This window comes from Hemiscyllium ocellatum, chromosome 15 (genome assembly GCF_020745735.1).
Source record: "Hemiscyllium ocellatum isolate sHemOce1 chromosome 15, sHemOce1.pat.X.cur, whole genome shotgun sequence".
Lineage (NCBI taxonomy): Eukaryota > Metazoa > Chordata > Chondrichthyes > Orectolobiformes > Hemiscylliidae > Hemiscyllium > Hemiscyllium ocellatum.
The window spans coordinates 43,073,714-43,091,158 of NC_083415.1; the positions used below are offsets into that span (position 1 = coordinate 43,073,714).

Consider the following 17,445-nt stretch of genomic DNA (forward strand, 5'->3'; position numbering starts at 1 on the left):
TCTACAATGAATTTTTCACATATTAGAAACAGAGTATCGCCTCATCAATGCACACAATTATAAATTTTCAACTGAAATTAAAAGCTGCCCAGGCTTCTGGTGGCTAACGTATCATGAGAAGGGACAGAACAAGTTCACTTCTCCCACTCTAAAAAATTTCACACACAAAAGCAGCTTTCAAATTCAATTCTTTGCAATGTCTACTGACAAGTAGTGAAATTATGATTGTAACCAACATAAAATGGAACATTATAAATTCTACAGCCAATAAATCCTACTTCTGCCTTGGTGCTTATCCAAATTTGTAATTTCTAGGAATTGATCACACTGCAGCACTTTCATATTACAAAGATGACTGAAATATACCAGTTTTTATGTCATTTTTCCATTTCATTCCAAATAATAAAAAGAAGAACAATGCAGGAAATACCTTTTGGATATAAAACAATATAAGAATCAATTTTCGAAAAGAACAGAAATTACAGAAATCGTTTTTAAAATTTGAAATAGATTTGTTTCAATCCATTCCATGCATTTATTTATGAATTATTCAGGCACAGTGACAGTCTCATCAGGAACAAGGTATTGTATTGTGACATTATAATGCACATAGAAAATTGAAAGTCTAAGCAGTAAACTGGGAATCTGGGCAAAATATAGTAAGTGCGGGAAAGAGGAACATGGGAGCCTGTTGATTTCGTACTTTCTCTAACTGTCTTGGAGGATGGTTCATCTTCAGCTCATTGGCTGAGGATCAACCTCAAAATAGCTTGGACCTTACAGTGGTAACAACATCGAAAAGTACAGCGCTGGAAAAGGAGTAGCAGGAGAATCAACGTTTCGGGATTCTTCATTCTTGATGAAGGGCTTATGTCCGAAACGTGAATTGCCCTGCTCCTCAGATGTGCCTGACCTACTGTGCTTTTCCAGCACTACACCTTTCGACTCTGATATCCAACACCTGCAGTCCTCACTTTCTCTGAGTAAGAACAGGCAGACAGAGACACACTCTGTTATGATCTAGCATGCACCTGTAGTTAAAAAAAGGACATTTATTTCTGGGGCTCTGACAAAATACTCAAGCAAAACAGATCATACAGATGTTGGGGGTCATTATAATTCTTAGTTGTGAGTGTGCATTGAACAAAGACATTTAATAACTCTAAAAGACTGATTTCAAAACCTATGCAATCAAAACAGTATGAGTTAAGAGGAAGCTACACTAATACTGTATTGAAGTCTGTTGGACTGCAAATTAATATTGAATATTTTGTTTAAGTTTGGCCAAGATGCCTTACAAGCCTTAAAATTGCTGTTGAAAAGAATTTAGAGACTGATCACAAACATTGGAAGGCTGCGCTATCAATATAATAATTCATTTGCAATTTCTGCAGAAAAACAGGATCATAAGTTGGAACTGAATGAAGGGTGAGCCCAATGTACAGCAATGTCCATTTGAAATAATATGGCAGGTCAGTGGTTACTGCTGCCTCATAGTGCGAGGGACCCAGGTTTTATTCCATTCTTGGGTGACTGTCTGCGTGACACTCTCCTCATGTCAGCATGGATTTCCTCTGGGTGCTCTGGTTTTCTCCCACAGTCGTCAGATGTACGGGTTAGGCAGATTGACCATGCTGAATTGTCCAGGGATGTAGATTAGGCAAATGAACCATGAGAAATGCACGGTTACAGTGTTAAGGTCAGAGGGGCTGAATCTGGGTAGGATGGTCTTCAAAGGGTCAGTGTGGACTCGATGGGCCGAATGGCTGACTTTCACATTGTAGGGATTCTATGACTCAATGAACAAAACAGGTTGCACAATCACTGACCTAGAATGAAATCCCCACTGGCAGCTTGAACCCTGCTACCCAAGACAGACACATAATTTATCATCGTTATGATTAAACATGCCTGCAGGTTATGCACTGTATCTTGTGGTAATTAGAAAATCAAAATAGAAAGCATCTTTCTACATGAGATCCAAGATGCCTGTGACAGGGGAACAACTCTGTTTCGTTAACTCAACTGATTGAACAATCTTTTTGCAGTTACATTGAACCGAAACCAGCAAATCAAACTTCGATTGATTTAATACTAAATAGGTATAGAAAATGAAACAAAGAGAGGAAAGAAGATGAAGACAGAGAGAGACACACACACAAAATAAATAGAAAAGGAAAGTAGACAAAGGAAAAAAGTAACATTTTTAAGTAAAAAAACAGAAATTGCTGGTGAAACTCAACAAATCTGTCTGGAAGCATGTGTGGGGAGAAAGCAAAATGTTTTGGGTCCAGTGACCATTCAAAAGAACTGACAGTAACAAGGAAAAGGCGGTATGTGTACTGAATACAAAGAGTTTGGGGAGAGGCTGTGGTGCAGTAAAGGAATGGGTGGGTAAGTGGACATACAGCCCAAGTGGAAAGAAAGATTGGCAGCTAGAATCACTAGCTGAAAATGTGTTGCTGGTTAAAGCACAGCAGGTTAGGCAGCATCCAAGGAACAGGAAATTCGACGTTTCGGGCATAAGCCCTTCATCAGGATGAAGGGCTTATGCCCGAAACGTCGAATTTCCTGTTCCTTGGATGCTGCCTAACCTGCTGTGCTTTAACCAGCAACATTGATGAAGGGCTTATGCCCGAAACGTCGAATTTCCTGTTCCTTGGATGCTGCCTAACCTGCTGTGCTTTAACCAGCAACACATTTTCAGCTGTGATCTCCAGCATCTGCAGACCTCATTTTTTACAGCTAGAATCACTAGACCTGACTTGCACTCTCTCCACAAATGCTGCCAGATCTACTGAGTTTCTTCAGCGCTTTCTGTTTTTGTTTCAGATTTCCAGCATCCGAAGTTCATGATTTTATATTTTAAAATTTCTAGCATAATTAAAATCCAGCAAATAAGCGCCAGTCATTTAAAAGCACTTTCTCGGGCTAAAGAAATTGCTTGATGGCAATTTGGGCAGCACGGTGGCTCAGTGATTAGCACTGCTGCCTTACAGCGCCAGGGACCAAGGTTCCATTCAGTCTCAGGCAACTATCTGTGTGGAGTTTGCACTTTCTCCCCATGTCTGCGTGGGTTTCCCTTGGGTGCTCCAATTTTCTTCCACAGTCCAAAGATGTGCAGGTTAGTTGAATTGCCCACAGTGTCCAGGGATATGCAGGCTAGGTGAATCAGCCATGGGAAAATTGAGGGTTACAGTGTTAGGGTAGGGGGTGATCTGGGTGGGATGCTCTTTGGAGGGTTAGTGTTGATTCGATGGGCTGAATGGCGTGCTTCCACACTGCAGGGATTCTACAAATTAAGACTTATCATGCTGTTAAGTTGAAGTGTTGATTTCTGACATTTTATGGTGATTATTATGGTTATCCACTGGGTATGTAATGCAACTTCATGCTCTTCATATATTCCAATGCCAAATGCTTCTACAAGATATTATTATAGCAAAGCTAGGTTGACACCAACATCCTGATTTCCACATGTAATTGCACATGTACAGCTGTCAGAGGTTGTCATTTAGGTAAAAACAATGACTGCAGATGCTGGAAACCAGATTCTGGATCAGTTTTGCTGCAAGAGCACAGCAGTTCAGGCAGCATCCAACGAGCAGCGAAATCGACGTTTTGCGCAAAGCCCTTCATCAGGAATAAAGGCAGAGTGACTGAAGCGTGGAGAGATAAGCTTGGGTAGGTTGGGGGTGTGGAGAGAGTAGCATAGAGTAAGAGCTTCAGGACAGAGGAAATGATCTGGGAGTTGCAGTGGCAGAGGGACTCCCTGAGATTCTTGTAGAGAGAGGAGAAAACTTCTCTCCATATTTCAGTCGCTCTGCCTTTATTGCTGATGTAGGGCTTTTGCTCGAAACATCGATTTCACTGTTCGTTGGATGCTGCCAGAACTGCTGTGCTCTTCCAGCACCACTGATCCAGAATCTGGTTTCCAGCATCTGCAGTCATTGTTTTTACCTTGTTGATTTTAACTCTACTGCGAATCCTCTTGCAAGGATGCCTGCCTTGAAGAAGTTTTCTCCTCTCTCTACAAGAATCTCACGGAGTCCCTCTCCCACTGCAACACCTCGGTCATTTCCTCTGCCCTGAAGCTCTTACTCTATGCTACTCTCTCCACACCCCCAACCTACCCGAGCTTATCTCTCCACGCTTCAGTCGCTCTGCCTTTATTCCTGATGAAGGGCTTTTGCCCGAAACGTCGATTTTGCTGCTCGTTGGATGCTGCCTGAACTGCTGTGCTCTTCCAGCACCACTGATCCAGGAAGAGGTTGTCATTTGATTTGACAATGTGCACAGACAGGATCACCAGCACTTCTTCCACAAAACCAACCCATTCCCCCTTGGTGATTTAGTTCAGGGATAATTATTGCTCAGGAAACAAGGGAAAATTCCCCTGTTCCTCTTTCAAATAATCTTGGGCATGAGTTCATCTGAAAACCAACAATTCCAACAGATGTCAGAGAAGTTGTGGCATCCCTCCGGCACAGCTGTAAATTGAATCCAAGCCTTCTGGCTGACATGGTGGGACACTACCACTGTGTCTCCAGAGCACCATATTATGTTGTGGAGATGCCAGGGTTGGACTGGGGCAGACAAGTTCAAAAATCAAATGGCAGCAGGTTTTAGTCCAACAGGTTTCTTTGAAATTGCAAGCTTTTGGAGTTCCACTTCTTCCTCAGGTATATTATGATAGGGAGGTATAAGACACAGTATTTGTATGGAGGAAGTGAGGACTGCAGATGCTGGAGATCAGAGCTGAAAAATGTGTTGCTGGAAAAGCGCAGCAGGCCAGGCAGCATCCAAGGAGCAGAAGAATCGACATTTTGGGCATAAGCCCTTCTTCAGGAATGAGGAAGCTTCCTCATTTCCCCTCCCCCCACCTTATCTCAGTCCCAACCCTAGGACTCAGCACCGCCTTCTTGACCTGCAATCTTCTCCCCCACTTCTCCGCCCCCACCCCCTCTCCGGCCTATCACACTCACCTTAACCTCCTTCCACCTATCGCATTCCCAACGCCCCTCCCTCTAGTCCCTCTTCCCTACCTTTTATCTTAGTCTGCTTGGCACACCTTCCTCATTCCTGAAGAAGGGCTTATGCCCGAAACCTCGATTCTCCTGCTCCTTGGATGCTGCCTGACCTGCTGCACTTTTCCAGCAACACATTTTTCAACAGTATTTGTAAGCAATAAGTTAACAACTTTAAAACTAGCTGTCTTGTTGAATTCTTTCATCAGTTAGGAAGTAGACTGCTGATTAAAATGCAAAATCCAGATTTCTTTCAAGTCTTTGTTCCCAGATATTTAAATAAATGATGTCCATTAAAAGGTTAATAAGTAGGTACAGCAAGCAATTAGGAAAGTTAATGTTATCATGTATTGCAAAAGAAATTGAATACAAAACTAGAGAGGTTATGCTTCATTTATACAGCATACTGGGTGAGGTCTAGATTACTTTGCACAGAATTGGTCACCTTATTTAACGAAGATGTCCAGGGGAAGAAATCATACTCTGCCCCTGCTGGGGGAAAGGAAGACACAGATGGGATGGAAGACCTTGATGAGAGACCACACCCAGTGACATTGATTCCAGAGTATGACTTTATCGCTACAATAAAATTAATGATTTGACAAGGTAAGGTCCAGACTCACAATCACGCTTCACAATAACAGTAACACGGTCAGCTTCACAACTTCAATGCATTGCATCTACTTTCTGCAATACAATGCATCGACCATCTAATATTCATTCAACCCATATTGCACCCTTCACAATCGCTGCTCTCACCTTGGGCCAATCTCGCAGCTCAACAGTAATGTGAAGTATCCACAAACACACACATCTGCCAACTCCAACATCAACAACCATATAGCCAATTATAAATGGGGTTGTGGATAGGAAGGTTGCATGGTCAGAATTGTGGGAAAAAAGGTGTAAACTAAAAACGAAGTAGGGAGTCTAAAGGAAGAAAAAAATTAGGAGACTATTGAGATTGTACAAAAGGTGGGAGATCCATCATTTAAACTGTGATGAAGCTGACAAGCATTTATTCAAAATGCAGGCAGAGATCTCTTCCAGGCAAGGACTGTGGCGCAGAGAGGGATGATTAGCAGTGCCACAGACAGTGAAAATTGTCTGTAGAATTCCAGTAATTGAACAAAATTCATTTTATAGAGCTGTGAAGAATTGATTCACTCAATAAGGTTATTTAGGAAATCGGAATTTGCAAGCAGCAGGAATCATTCAGTAAAGCTGTGAATGGAACTGGAAAACTTTATTAAAGCCACAACTAATGGGATTCACCTACAGCACCCAGAAAAAAAAGTGTGAATCATCCATTTTACTTGCAGAAATTGGGAATCCTCCAATTTGTTTCCAAAATGCAGGAAGCCTCCATTTTGACTGCACAAGAACACAAAAACTTTGTAGGTACAGCATTACACACACTATACTACATAATCAAAAATTTATAAAGTGAAGAAAGAAAGTAATTAAGTTACGAGGACATGTCTGTAGAAATAATATTGTCAGGAAGATTTACTTGAGCGAAATAGAACACACAATTGGACATCTTGCAGAAAATAATTCCTACAATAGAAAACTGCTTCCAAACTGGATTAAAAATATGCTGTGAAACAAATATGCACACTTTGTATTTGCTTGGGTTTATAACTGATAACGCTATAATATTGGCAAGGGGGCAAAAGAACCACAGATACTTCTGATGAAATTCTTTTATTCTGAGATAACTATAATTAATCTCAGAATAAATAAAATGCTTCAAAAGACGTAATTGACAAATTAACATTCAGGAGAATCCACCAATAATTTCATTATTGACCTTTACAGATTAGTAGAGAACAATAACATCACATGGAGAGTCAGAATTCATAAGAGACAGAATTGTTGTTGGAATTGTGATGAATCTGTGTCACATGTATTGTTAAAAGAAGTTTGACTCTGAAGAAAGCCGTACAGCTAGTGAGTGAAAACAAATCAGGAAACAATACAGATCAATTCAAAAATGATGAGATGAACCTTATTGGAGGAGACTAACATAAACTATTCAGTTCTTAAGGTTAAAAAAACCTAAAGATCTCATATGAGAAGCTAGTTCAGAAAGTACGACAGACACCATATACTAACGCACATAAAAGAATATGCTTTATCTGTGAAATAACAGGTCACTTTTCGGAAGTATGCTATGCAGTAAGAAAAGAAATAGCTACTCATAAAGTAATTAATGAGGTAGAACAACCTACAATAGCAGAATACCTAAGAATGACTAAAGGTATTCCCGAAGAAAATATATGATCCAGACCCTATTTTTTGACGAGAAGTATTTAATGGATACCTTTTAAGCTTGATACAGGGACAGTAACTGTAATATTAGGTAATATAAACATCCACAGATCTTTGTTTTCTATAAGGTGCTATTTCAGTGTTGAAGAGACATTGTTTAAAGTTTAAGGCAGTGTATCTGCATGGTCCAGGAGGTATAATAGTTAAGATTAAAGGTATGTTAAAAACAACTTTAGAACACAATGGATGTCAGATAATAGAGAAATTATGCATACTTCAAAACAAGGAATTCTCTCTCAAGTAGGAATATATATCTTGTCCCAACCTTCTCCAGATGGTCAATGTGGTTAAGAGCTCCTTTGAAGAGGAGATTGTAATTTTCTTTTACAGGATTAGGGAACTCCGTACTGAATACTAAATAAATATGCAAAACCATAATGCCTCTATGAACCCAGAACGATTCTGCATTCTTTAATAAAACGATTTGAGGAGATAATTTCCTTGAGGTCAAAAACTAAACTCATTCAAGCATGACAACTGGACACAAAAATAATGAGCCCTTTGGTTGGTGTTATCACATGCAGCTCAACTTTTTCCTCTCTGTCTTTCTGCGCTCCATCTCCACCTATCCAAATCACTCTTTTTTCCCCTGAATCCCTTTTCATTATGATAAATACCACTTCTTCCTCCAAGAGAGGTATAGTTAGTGGGTTTGCAGATGACACCAAAATTGGAGGTGTAGTGGATAGTGAAGAAGGTTACCTCAGATTACACCAGGATCTTGACCAGATGGGCCAATGGGCTGAGAAGTGGCAGATGGAGTTTAATTCAGATAAATGCGAGGTGCTGCATTTTGGAAAAGCAAATCTTAACAGGACTTATATACTTAATGGTAAGGTCCTTGTTGCTGAACAAAGAGACCTTGGACTGCAGGTTCATAGTTCTTTGAAAGTGGAGTCGCAGGTAGATAGGATAGTGAAGAATGCGTTTGGTATGCTTTCCTTTACTGGTCAGAGTATTGAGTACAGGAGTTGGGAGGTCATGTTACAACTGTACAGGACATTGGTTAGGCAACTTTTGGATTATTGCGTGCAATTCTGGTCTCCTTCCTATTGGAAGGATATTGTGAAACTTGAAAGGGTTTAGAAAAGACTTACAAGGATGTAGCCAGGGTTAGAGGATTTGAGCTATCGGGAGAGGTTGAATAGGCTAGGACTGTTTTCCCTGGAGCATTGGAGGTTGAGGGGTGACCTTATAGAGATTTATAAAATCATGAGGGGCATGGATAGGGTAAATAGACAAAGTCTTTTCCCTGGGGTGGGAGAGTCCAGAACTAGAAGGCATCGGTTTAGGGATAGAGAGGAAAGATATAAAAGACACCTAACGGGCAACGTTTTCATGCAGAGGGTGATATGTATATGGAATGAGCTGCCAAAGGAAGTGGTGGAAACGAGTACAATTACAACATTTAAAAGGCATCTGGATGGGTATATGAACAGCAAGGGTTTGGAGGGATACGGGTTGGGTGCTGGCAGGTGGGACTAGATTGGGTTGGGATATCTGACCGGCATGGACAAGTTGGACCGAAGGTTTCCGTGTTGTACATCTCTATGATTCTATGACTCTATCAATTCCTAAGAAGGATCACTAAACTCATAATGTTAACCCTGTTTTCTCTCCACAGGTGCTGCCAAGGTCTGCTAAGGTTCTCCAGCAGTTTCTGTTTTTGTTTCTTTTTACTATTTTTGCTTCATCAACCCCAGTGCAACTTCATGTGTGGTGAGAAAATTTAAAATTTAAGAACAATTCCCTTGTTTTCTATTGGTGCATATATCATCAAAAGTTTAGTAGACACTTATCTTAGTGCAGGAGTACAATAATGGGAGTATATCTTTGCCCTTAGCTCAATAAACTATAATGAAAAGCTTGTGGAGATTTTGTGGCTTCCAGCCAAACAACACTGCTAAGTGTCCTATTGCCCTTGTCGCTATCTTCCTCCCTCAGGGCTGACTCTTTGGGGCTGTCTGTATCAAGTGATATGCCGTTTCAAATCTCTGATTCTAAGGTACACAGAATGGAAAAGCACCCTCTTGTGCCCTTTTGTATTTGCGTGCATAGACCAGAATAAACCATCTTTAATTCAGTGTTGATTTTCCATATGCTGCACACCGTATCAATCTTCCTTGCAAAGCTATCACATTTGGTGATGGTGTAAGATTGTGGCTGTCCATGCTACATACATTTGGGTTAGATAAGCATCCAACAAATTCCTAGGGGAATTTTGAGATTTTCTTTACTGAGACATAGTTTTAAAAAGAGATATTCCCATTTATACGCGTAAGTTTCAAAGATGGCTACATCAACAGGTATTACTGACAGAGTGCAGGGTACAATCATGATCAAGAGTCTTTTGATACATAAGTGGAACAGCTTGACATATTTTTCACTGCTAATATCCTGAATGTTCCTGATAATCTAGTCGGTCGATGGGGAAAAGGAAAAAGTCCACATTTCTCACTGAAGTAGAACCAGAAATGTACAAAACACTCAAGAATGTTCCTGCTGAAGGAAAAGACTTTCATCCATTTTGTGTAAGCTTGAGCTCCACTACAGCTCCAAGCCCAACAGAAATTACAGAAAGGTATTGGTTTGGAACAAGGGATCAGTCACCCAGTGAGGGTATTGGAGATAAAAACAGAAATTGATGGAAAAGTTTGGCAGGTCTGTGGGCATCGGTGGACAGAAATCAGAGTTAACATTTTGGGTTGAGTGACTGTTCCTCGGAAACAAGAAATTGGATGTAATAATGTCAACTACTTATCAGATAACCTTGTGATTGCCAAAGGATTGTGCTCTGTAAATATCATTCGGTTGATTAGATGATACAAAGGTGGTGAGCAGCTTGAACAAGCTGGCCTGAGATCAAAATTTATTAAAAAGGTTCAACAGTTGAGCCATTTCTTTGGAAACACGGTAAGATTTAACAAGCAATGATTCAAACTATTCAGATACGTGACACATTTGAGTTATTGACCAGTAGTCAAACTGATACTTTGCTGGAGAGTGGATAGTGTCAATGTTTGAATACACAGGATTGTTTGTACGAGAAGAGGAGGCTTCAGAGAATGGTTACCTCACTCAGGAGGAGATTATTTGATCAGCAGCTGGAGACTGAGATGGAGCAACCTAGCTACCTGTTTCTGGCTGATCCTCAGACAGGTCTATGATAACAAGTTCACTTGTGATTATAAGCAGTGTACGGGTACAATTTTGTAGCATACATCATTTTCATAATGAGTATATCCCATGTTACAATTGCCTTGGGTTACTGATATTCAGAATAAACCTGACACACCAGGAAATAAAAGTCTACAATGCCTGTTTGGTCATAATTTCACAATTAAACTGATCATAAGCCACTGGTGGTGCTGTTGATTCTAAAGGATTCAATATTTACTTTAGTTGCAGCCTGAATGCAAAGCTGGGCTTTGGTTTTGTCTGCTTGTAAGTATGACATTAAATACAGGAGAAAGTGAGGACTGCAGATGCTGGAGATCAGAGCTGAAAATGTGTTGCTGGAAAAGCGCAGCAGGTCAGGCAGCATCCAAGGAGCAGGAGAATCGATGTTTCGGGCATGAGCCCTTCTTCAGGAATGAGGAAAGTGTGCCAAGCAGGCTAAGATAAAAGATAGGGAGGAGGGACTTGGGGGAGGGGCGTTGGAAATGCGTAGGTGGAAGGAGGTTAAGGTGAGGGTGATAAGGTGAGAGTGATAGGCTGGAGTGGGGGTGGGGGCGGAGAGGTCAGGAAGAAGATTGCAGGTTAGGAAGGTGGTGTTGAGTTCGAGGGTTGGGACTGAGACAAGGTGGGGGGAGGGGAAAAGAAGAAACTGGAGAAATCTGAGTTCATCCCTTGTGGTTGGAGGGTTCCTAGGTGGAAGATGAGGCACTCTTCCTCCAGCCGTCGTGTTGTGATGGTCTGGCGATGGAGGAGTCCAAGGACCTGCATGTCCTTGGTGGAGTGGGAGGGGGAGTTGAAGTGTTGAGCCACGGGGTGGTTGGGTTGGTTGGTCCAGGTGTCCTAGAGGTGTTCTCTGAAACGTTCCGCAAGTAGGCGGCCTGTCTCCCCAATATAGAGGAGGCCACATCAGGTGCAAAAACCAACCAGTACCCTTCCACTGACCCCTCCTTCGACTGACTGAACTGGTCCTCACTCTGAACAACTTCTCTTTCTAATCCTCCCACTTCCTCCAAACCAAAGGAGTTGCCATGGGCACCCGCATGGGCCCCAGCTATGCCTGCCTCTTTGTAGGATATGTGGAACAGTCCATCTTCCGCAGCTACACTGGCACCACCCCCCACCTTTTCTTCCGCTACATCGTTGACCGTATCGGCGCTGCCTTGTGCTCCCACAAGGAGGTTGAACAGTTCATCCACTTTACCAACACCTTCCACCCCGACCTCAAATTTACCTGGACCGTCTCAGACTCCTCCCTCCCCTTCCTAGACCTCTCCATTTCTATCTCGGGCGACCGAATCAACACTGACATTTACTAAAAATTGACCGACTCCCACAGCTACCTAGACTACACCTCCTCCCACCCTGCCCTCTGTAAAAATGCCATCCCATATTCCCAATTCCTCTGTCTCTGCTGCATCTGCTTCCAGGAGGACCAGTTCCAATACTGAACAACCCAGATGGCCTCTTTCTTCAAAGACCGCAATTTCCCCCCAAACATGGTCGACGATGCTCTCCACCGCATCTCCTCTACCCTTGAGCCCTGCCCCTCCAATCGCCACCAGGACAGAACCCCACTGGTCCTCACCTACCACCCACCAACCACCAACATTGTATCATCCGTCGCCATTTCTGCCAGCTCCAAACGGACCCCAGCACCAGGGATATATTTCCCTCCCCTCCCCCACCAGCATTCTGAAAAGACCATTCCCTCCGTGACTCCCTCGTCAGGTCCACATCCCCACCAACCCAACCTCCACTCCTGGCATCTTCCCCTGCAACCTAGAGAAATGCAAAACTTGCGCCCACACCTCCCCCCTTACTTCGCTCCAAGGCCCCAAGGGATCCTTCCATATCCGCCACAAATTCACCTGCACCTCCACACACATCAATTACTGCATCCGCTGCACCCGATGTGGCTCCTCTATATTGGGGAGACAGGCCGCCTAATTGCGGAACGTTTCAGAGAACACCTCTGGGACACCCAGACCAACCAATCCAACCACCCCATGGCTCAACACTTCAACTCCCCCCCCAACTCCACCAAGGACATGCAGGTCCTTGGACTCTTCCATCGCCAGACCATCGCAACACGACGGCTGGAGGAAGAGTGCCTCATCTTCTGCCTAGGAACCCTCCAACCACAAGGGATGAACTCAGATTTCTCCAGTTTCCACATTTCCCTCCCCCCACCTTGTCTCAATCCCAACCCTCGAACTCAACACCACCTTCCTAACCTGCAACCTTCTTCCTGACCTCTCCGCCCCCACACCTATTCCGGCCTATCACCCTCACCTTATTACCCTCACCTTAACCTCCTTCCACCTATCGCATTACCAACACCCCTCCCTCAAGTCCCTCCTTCCTATCTTTTATCTTAGCCTGCTTGGCACACTTTCCTCATTCCTGAAGAAGGGCTCATGCCCGAAACGTCAATTCTCCTTCTCCTTGGTTCTGGCCTGACCTGTTGCGCTCTTCCAGCAACACATTTTCAGCTCTGACATTAAATACAGACAATTGGAGGATCTTTGTAATGCTGATGTATGTCTGGATTACCATCTCTATGTGATATGGAACTCAAACAGGGAGAATGTATTTTTTCTTTTCATGCAGATGAGTTGCCAATCACAGCAGAAGATATTGGTAGAACAACTAATGATCACTCTGTATTGTCGAGGCTGTTTGACTATATTACAAATGAGTGGCCCATATAGATATAATCCTATCAACGCTTTCTAAAATTCTATTATTGTGTCTTTTATAATCGAGTCTACTTTTTTCCCACTACTGATATGAGGCTACTGGACTGTGACTATCTGATATTTTCTCTCCTTCCCTTTTTAAATTGTGGGGTTACATTGCCATCCTCCAATCTGCAGGAGCTGCTCTAGAGTCCATAGGATTTTGGAAGATGACCACCAAGGCTTTTGGAAGGCTTTTTAAAAAAAATACTTTTGAATAGGTTGTCAGTTGAAAAAGGTCATGTTACGTGGGGAGCCACAATTGTAATTCTGGAAAGATCCAGAATCCAGTTGTTCTGGAATCTTCCTGATTAACATAGAACATTACAGCGCAATACAAGCCCTTCGGCCCTTGATGTTGCATCACCCTGCCATACTAATCTGAAGCTGATCCCACTTATACTATTCGATGTATGTCCACTTGCCTGTCCAATGACGACTTAAATACACTTAAACTTGGTGAATCTACTACCGATGAAGGCAAAATATTCCATACCCTTACTACTCTTAGGAATATGTTTGAGAAAGCATGTCATGGGAAGCTATTTTTGGTGGCCAGGGTTAAAAAAAATGGACAAAGGAGACAGAGTGAAACAATGTAGTGTATGTCAAGCTGTAAAAAAGGGAGCCACTGGTTCCCTTGCAAGTATGGAAATGGACAGCTAGACCATGGCAGTGGCTGCGCATTACTTTTGCAGAATTTGACATGCAACAGCTGTTTATTATATTGATTGTTCTTGTTGCACAGGATCCCTTGGGGAAGAATGACCACAATTTGATAGAATTCTTCCTTAAAATGGAAAGTGAAGTGATAGAATCTGAAACAAGGGTTCTGAATCTAAATAAAGGGAATGGTGAGAGTATGATGCACAAATTGGCAAAGATAGAGTTTGGAACCTTATGAACAAGGTTGATATTGGCTGGGCAAAGATTCATATTTTTAAAAATGTGCATGTACTACAACAATTATTTATTCCTGTCATGTGCAAAAATAAGAGGGAAGATAGCTTAAACATGGCCTGCAATAGAAATTAGGGATAGCATTGGATCCAAAGCGAAGATATATAAATTGTCATAAAAGCAGCAAGCTCGAGGCTGAGGAGCATTTTAAAAATAAGTAAAAGATGACAAAAAGTTTGGGGGGGTGGGGGGAAATCACAGAGAATGTAGAAATTTACAGAGCAAGCTTCAATAACCAGGCAAAGAAAAGAAGATCTGGAAATACTTATGTAGATTCTTTACAGTCAGAAGCTAAGGAAATTTAATTGGGGAACAAAGAAATGGCAGAAGAATTGAACACACATTTTGTTTCTGTCTTCACAGAATATGCCACAAATACCTTTTGAGAAATGGTAAGGAACCAAGGGTCCAGTGAGATGGTGAGATTAAAGGAAATCAGTATTACGAAGAAAGTGGTACTAGAGAAATGAATGGGGTTAAAGGCTAACAAATCACAAGGGCCTGATAATCTATATCTAGAGTACCTGAAGAAATTGCCCCAGAAATACTGGTGCATTGGCAGTCACCTTCCAAAATCCAATGGACTCTGGAGCAGCTCCTGCAGATTGGAGGTTGGCAACGTTACCCCATTATTTAAAAAGGGAAGGAGAGAAAATGTCAAAGAATCACAGTCGAGTTGTCTCATATCAGCAGTGGGAAAAATAATAGAATCTAATAAAACACACAATAGCAGAATTTTAGAAAGCATCAATAGGATTATAAAAAGCAAGCATGAGATTATGAAAGGCAAATCATACTTATTAAATCTTCTTGTGGGTTTTGAGGATGTAATTTGTAGAAATGGTAAGAGAGACAAGGTGGTGCATTTGGACTTTCAGAAGGCTTTTAATAATGTCCCTCATCAGACGTAAGTGGGCAAAGTTAAAGCACAACCCTCCATTCTCAGCAACATGCTGATAAATGTTTTCTGAACCCTCTCTAATTTAATAATATCCTCCCTATAACATGGTGACTGGGTCTGTACACAATATTCCAGAATAGGCCTTCCAACCTCCTTTACAACCTCAACATGATGTCCCAACCCCTGTCTCAAAGGTGTTAGCAATGAAGGCAAGCGTGCTAAATACATTTTTTACCACCCTGTTTCAAAGAATTATGTACCTGAACCCCTAGGTCTCTCTATTCTATCACACTACCCACGGCCCTGCCATTAATTGTTTAAGTTCTGCTCTTGTTTGTTTTACCAAATGCAATAACTCACATTTATCCAAAATAAACTCCATCTGCCACCCCTCAGTCCATTGAATCAATTGTTCAAGATCTCTTTGCAATCATAGATAAAGTTCTTCACTGTTCACTATACCAACAAACCTTGGTGTCATCCTTATTAATCATCCAAATCATGAACATATATAACAAAAAAAAAGTGGACCCAACACTGTTCCCTGCTGAACACTGCTGGTTATGGACCTCCAGTATAAAAGTAAACGCCCACCACCACCATCTCTCCCCTACCATAAAGCCAATTTTGTTATCAAATAGCAAGCTCATCCTGAATCCCATGTGATCTGATTTTATTAATTAGTTTCCCATACAGAACCTCATCGCAGGCTTTACAAAAGTCCAAGAAAACAATGCTTACCACTTTGCCCTCATCAATCTTTTTCGTGTACTTCCCCAAAAACCTAATCAAGTTTCTGAGACACGATTTCCCTTGCACAAAACTGTGCTGACTATCTCTAATCATTCCTTGCCTCTTCAAATGTATGTAAAAATTCTATCTTCCAGAATTATCTCCAACAACTTACCCATCACTGATGTCAGGCTTACAGGTCTATAATTCCCAGGCTTGCCCTTAAATAAGCCTTTCTTAAATAAAGGCAAAACATTAGGCACCTCCATTCCTATGGCACCTCACCCATGTTAAATAAAGTACCATAAGTGGTCAAAGTGGCCAACAGAAAAAGGCATTAAAATTTGCGTTCCTTGAACATATTTAGTCGAGATGGTTGGTGGTAGAAAGGTTAAATTTGCACACATCGATCATGTTTTATCTTCAGAGATTCACGAAGAAGAAGGGAATTACAAAGAATCAAATTAATCTGATGAATTGGATAGTTGTGATATGAGTCAAGAACCAACACTTCCTCCAACACAAGCCGTGCCTGGAACCAGTTCAGAACCAAGTCAAAGTCAGACAGAGGGGACAAATTCAACTGAAGGGCAAAATCAATCCATGTTAAAGAAACATTCCCCTCAGACTTAGCTCAAGACAAGTCAAGGTGCTTCCCTACTTTATAGAATCATTGAGCCATACAGCATAGACACAGACCCTTTGGTCTAACCAGTCTATGCCGACCATTATAGAATATAGAACATAGAACAATACAACGTAGAACAGGTCCTTTGGCCCTTGATGTTGCGCCGACCTGTGAACTATTCTCAACTCATCCTCCTAAACTATCCCAAAATCATCCATATGCTTATCTAAGGATTGTTTAAATCTCCTTAATGTCTTCCTAACGGAATCCCAAACTAAATAATCCCACCTGCCTGTGCTTCACTCATATTCCTCCAAACCTTTCCTATTCATGTACCTATCTTAAAGTCTTTTAAATGTTGTAACTGTACCCACATCCACCACTTCCTCTGAAAGTTCATTTCACACATGAACCATTCTGTGTGTAAAAACGTTGCTCCTCACATTCTTATTTAATCTTTCTCCTCTGACTTTAAAAATATGCCCCTCGTCCTGAAATCTCCCACCTTAGGGAAAAAACAAACACCTACTATTCACCTTATTTATATCTCTCATGATTTAAAAACCCTCTGTATGGTCAATCCGCAACCTCCTATGCTCTAGTGAAAAAATGCCCCAATCTATCCAACCTTTGCCGATAACTCAATCCATCCATTCCTGACAATATCCTTAAATTCTGAAAGTTTAAGTCAAGAGAAAAAGGTATTCTCTTAAAGAAAGGAAATGGTGATTAGCTTAGATTTATAAATAAATTGAAAAGAAATGCACAGTCAACCATTTGAATGCAAGCCTGAACAACATTTAACCTATTCATTAAGAAAGGAGGAATGTAAAAGAATCCTTATTTGTTTCTACCATAATAAATTGTTTTAGTTCAGTATTAACTTTCTATATGTTCCACTCTATTTTAGTCTACGCTGAAAAAAAATCACATACAGAAGTATGCTTG

General features: G+C 41.5%; 1 protein-coding gene across 1 annotated transcript in view; it reads right to left on the reverse strand.

Annotated features, from left to right (window-relative positions):
- Positions 1–17,445, reverse strand: part of ptprt (protein tyrosine phosphatase receptor type T) — a 1,408,195-nt gene that overhangs the window by 124,866 nt on the left and 1,265,884 nt on the right. The window lies entirely within an intron of this gene.